Raw genomic sequence first — 5,000 nt, 5'->3', positions numbered from 1 at the left:
TATCCGGTCAGCGCTACGACGACGACAACACGCAACTCCCCGAAAGGAGCGCGCGTGGACGGCGTCGATGCACTCTTCGGACGTCGAGTCCGCCTACTGGAACGATACGTGTACAATGATAAGAGTCTATCAATTCTAACACATGTTATACACGCGTTCACACCATAAATATATAATATCATAATTAATATCACACAGTGTGTACGCGCGCACGGTAGAAGTGACATGACGTCAAATCACACGAACGTCGCTATATAACATAATGTTTAAAGGGACGCCCGAAAACTACAACAATCGAAGTCGTCGAATTTTCAAACGAACCCCCAATAGCGTAACATTTTACTGTCACGCAATGTGGCAAAAATATGTTTATTTATGCAGCCGGCCCTCAGACAGGAGTGGTCCTGGATGTGTCTCCACGGACCGCAATGTGCGTTCGAAATGTCGATGTTCAAATGTGTCCTGCAGTTCACACTATGACGCGCAGTTAACTGCGTTCTTCATCGACCCGCGAGCCAAGTGATCCACCGTCCAGGGTAATAGTTTATTATTACACACTGGTAACAATGTTCGAAACGTCCAAAAAAAAAAAAAAAATCATTACGAAAAATGAATACCGCATGTTATCATATATAAAATATACATATCAGTCTACGTACAACACAGTTGACGTTCGCGCGAGTTCAAACACAAACATCTATATAATATGGAGCGATAAGCTGTAACGGCGCGGATTTGTGCCGGTCGAAGCGACTCTCCAAATAGACGTTAGTCTCAAACTGCTTAAATACGCGACGCGAGATCGTACTAGACTCTCTCTCTCCTGTGTGACGACAACTGACATATACATATTATATATATAGGTTTGTTTTTGGTAACGGATTATTCTTGTTATACACGTTTGTATGTAGACCATACCAACATATATATATACACGTTAATGATCCTTCCGCAGGTTCCCCTACGGAAACCTTGTTACGACTTTTACTTCCTCTAAATGATCAAGTTTGGTCAACTTCCCAGCAACGCCGACGGCCGTGAAGCCACCGCGTGTCGGTCCGAAGACCTCACTAAATCATTCAATCGGTAGTAGCGACGGGCGGTGTGTACAAAGGGCAGGGACTTAATCAACGCGAGCTTATGACTCGCGCTTACTAGGAATTCCTCGTTTATGGGGGATAATTGCAAACCCCAATCCCCAGCACGAAGGAGTTTCAACGGGTTGCCCGGGCCTCTAGGCCAAGGAGAACATGCTGATTCCTTCAGTGTAGCGCGCGTGCGGCCCAGGACATCTAAGGGCATCACAGACCTGTTATTGCTCAATCTCGTGCGGCTCGAAACCGCCGGTCCCTCTAAGAAGAATTTTAATACGTCGCCAGTGAGTTGCGCGACCGCGAACGGCCGCGCGCACCTAAATGACGACGCCTATTTAGCAGGCTAGAGTCTCGTTCGTTACCGGAATTAACCAGACAAATCGCTCCACCAACTAAGAACGGCCATGCACCACCACCCACCGAATCAAGAAAGAGCTGTTAATCTGTCAATCCTTCCGGTGTCCGGGCCTGGTGAGATTTCCCGTGTTGAGTCAAATTAAGCCGCAGGCTCCACTCCTGGTGGTGCCCTTCCGTCAATTCCTTTAAGTTTCAGCTTTGCAACCATACTCCCCCCGGAGTCCAAAATCTTTGGTTTCCCGGAAGCTGCCCGCCGAGCCATTGTAGTAACGTCGGCGGATCGCTAGATGACATATTTACGGTTAGAACTAGGGCGGTATCTAATCGCCTTCGAACCTCTAACTTTCGTTCTTGATTGATGAAAACACCTTTGGCAAATGCTTTCGCTGATGTTCGTCTTGCGACGATCCAAGAATTTCACCTCTAACGTCGCAATACGAATGCCCCCAGTTATCCCTATTAATCATTACCTCGGAGTTCTGAAAACCAACAAAATAGAACCGAGATCATATTCTATTATTCCATGCACGAAATATTCAAGCAGCATTTTGAGCCCGCTTTGAGCACTCTAATTTGTTCAAAGTAAAATTGTCGGCCCACCTCGACACTCACTGAAGAGCATCGCGATAGGATTTTTATATTGAACCGTACTTTTACATACGATTCACCGACGATATGCTCCGCAAACGTGTCAGTATCGATTCGGATGAATCGCACCGACAGTGCGTAGCACAAATGCAACTACGAGCTTTTTAACCGCAACAATTTTAGTATACGCTATTGGAGCTGGAGTTACCGCGGCTGCTGGCACCAGACTTGCCCTCCAATTGTTCCTCGTTAAAATATTTAAAGTGTACTCATTCCGATTACGAGGCCTCGTAAGAGTCCCGTATCGTTATTTTTCGTCACTACCTCCCCGTGCCGGGAGTGGGTAATTTGCGCGCCTGCTGCCTTCCTTGGATGTGGTAGCCGTTTCTCAGGCTCCCTCTCCGGAATCGAACCCTGATTCCCCGTTACCCGTGACAACCATGGTAGTCGCAGAAACTACCATCGAAAGTTGATAAGGCAGACATTTGAAAGATGCGTCGCCGGTACTGGACCGTGCGATCTGCAAAAGTTATCCAGATTCATCAAAATGTTACGACTTCGGACGCGAGGCCCTCCGCCGATTGGTTTTGATCTAATAAAAGCACTCATCCCATCACTGGTCAGAGTTCTGATTGCATGTATTAGCTCTAGAATTACCACAGTTATCCAAGTAACTGAGTAAGATCTAAGGAACCAAAACTGATATATTGAGCCATTCGCGGTATCGCCTTAATACGGCTTGCACTGAGACATGCATGGCTTAATCTTTGAGACAAGCATATAACTACTGGCAGGATCAACCAGGGAGCTGCCGTGTTCATGTGAGTCTTGTTTAGAGACACAAAACACTAGCGCCGACGCGTGCGCGCCAATATCATCTATGTATATTATACTACACAACACACACAGACGACGGAGACCGCACGCGTAAGACACGAGTCGTATACGACACACGCCACCATTCGGATATACCGAAATCGACGTGGCGTATCGTAGACTGGTGGATATTTCACTTACCACTCTATTCTACCTGGTGGTACAGAGACACACGCGTGCGTGCGTGCGTGTACCTTAGGTAGGTAGCGGGTGAGTAAAGCGCGCACATACACACGCACATAGTTGTGTGATGTTTCATAGCGCCGATATGTAATCGAACGTTCTTCCACGACCAGACATAAAAATTTCACTATTTATTTTTTTAATTTTTAGATTCTTTTTTTAACATAGTCGTTCGTTACGATTTATATCGCTCGCCAGGTATTATAGAGCCCTCAAAACCCTCACAACCAATACAGTATAATGAAACTTACATCAAAGCGTATTCCCACCACCGCTAAACTACTAACCGCAATTACAATTGCGTATTTGAAGGTTTCGCGATATGAAAACACTGAGAGAGAGTTTCAAAAACCGTATTACCGTTAGGGTTAAAAATTGTTCTTTGTTTTAAATCGGATTATCATCCGATCGATCCTCGCCACACGTATAGGAGAACACACACTATTTTCTCGCAAATATGTTGTCATCATTCAAACCAATCGGCAACTTTGCGTCGTCTCGAATTGGCGATGGTGACAGACAATCTGCAAGTAAATACAGCGCGCGTTGTACTCTCCCCCGTGGGTAAGGATAATATAATATATCTCCCGTCTGTCACGTTTCAATATTAAAACGCGTAAACTAGGACCAAAGTGCAAATAAATAATACAACGGTGGTCCACAGTCCACCAGCATGTGTAACATCTTGGTGTTTTGTGTGACCCGCCGCGCGCCCTAAAAGCTTCGAGGAGCAGTTGTTTTGTGTTGTGTTGTAGATACCTAACTAGGTATAGGGGTACTTACATTTCTTATAATAAATCTTATAATGCATATATATTTTATAAGTTTATAAGTAACATAAATAAATACACACCAACTTCAGGTATTTTACTGGAAAATTTGCTGCGAGACTATAACCATTTCAAGAACATAATAATTTGGTTAGGTTAGGTTATGTTAGATAAAAAAAAAAAAAAAGTTAGGTTAGGTTAGGTTATAAAAAAAAAACAAGAAATAAAAAAAGTTAGGTCAGGTTAGATTAGGTTAGGTTAAAAAAAAAATTAAAAAAAAAAGTTAGGTTAGGTTAGGTTAAAAAAAAAAAAAAAAATATGGCGAACAAAGTTTACCGGTGGAATCACTTACTTACCTAATTGTTTGTTTATTTATTTATTTATATAGGTAAATAATAAAGGATCGATCGTATTGATTGATTGATTGTGTCGTCGAACTGAATGTGTCAGTGTCAATGTGACATATTATGTAAATCAATCAATGTCAGTCAATAGGGGGGGGCTATACAGACACAACTCACCTTGGATCGCATTCGATTTGCGTCCGGCAGTTAGGTGGGTAGGTACATTTATTTATCTAAATTAAATCTGAAAAGTAAGTTTAGGTTTTTTGCTGGTTAAGTTAACTAAATAAACTTAGCATCGATGACAAAAGAAAAAATCGAATGTGACTTGTTACAACGTCTGTAGAGGCCTTGACCGAAGAAAAGTAGAAACGAAATTTAATAATAATATGATTGAGTAAAAAGGGAGGGAGGGGGCTACTGCGTATAATAATAGAGTGTAAAAAAAATGTACTTACGTTTATTTTTATTGATTTTTGTGTTATTTGGAAGAGGTGCGCGCCGTGTGCAAATATTTTTTACCATAATATTTTTTTATGATACTACAATTTTATATTATTATATTTTACACTTTTATATTAGGAATCGAGAAATACTTAATAAATAAATAAATAAATATATGTATGTATTTAGGTATATTGAAAGCTTAATAAAGCTGTGCTAATGTTAAAAATAAAAGGATATATGGTGTGGCGTGTTAATGTTATTATTTAGGTTATAAAATAAGAGTGCAGGGAAAAAAAAAAAACAACTAACCATTTTTCACAATTCTAAACCGATTCGTGTGA

The 5,000-nt window shown here is 41.8% G+C and overlaps 2 non-coding genes across 2 annotated transcripts; both read right to left on the bottom strand.

Moving 5' to 3' along the window:
• Nucleotides 1-382: 382 nt before the first annotated feature.
• LOC134677727 (5.8S ribosomal RNA) lies at nucleotides 383-539 on the bottom strand. Its single transcript, XR_010100083.1, has one exon. It is a non-coding gene; the product is annotated as a 5.8S ribosomal RNA (ribosomal RNA).
• Nucleotides 540-938: 399 nt separating this feature from the next.
• On the bottom strand, nucleotides 939-2,846 carry LOC134677739 (small subunit ribosomal RNA). The gene has a single exon (XR_010100094.1). It is a non-coding gene; the product is annotated as a small subunit ribosomal RNA (ribosomal RNA).
• Nucleotides 2,847-5,000: the final 2,154 nt, after the last annotated feature.

Source organism: Cydia fagiglandana, chromosome 26, assembly GCF_963556715.1.
Source record: "Cydia fagiglandana chromosome 26, ilCydFagi1.1, whole genome shotgun sequence".
Classification (NCBI taxonomy): domain Eukaryota; kingdom Metazoa; phylum Arthropoda; class Insecta; order Lepidoptera; family Tortricidae; genus Cydia; species Cydia fagiglandana.
This window is presented reverse-complemented; position numbering and strand designations above follow the sequence as displayed.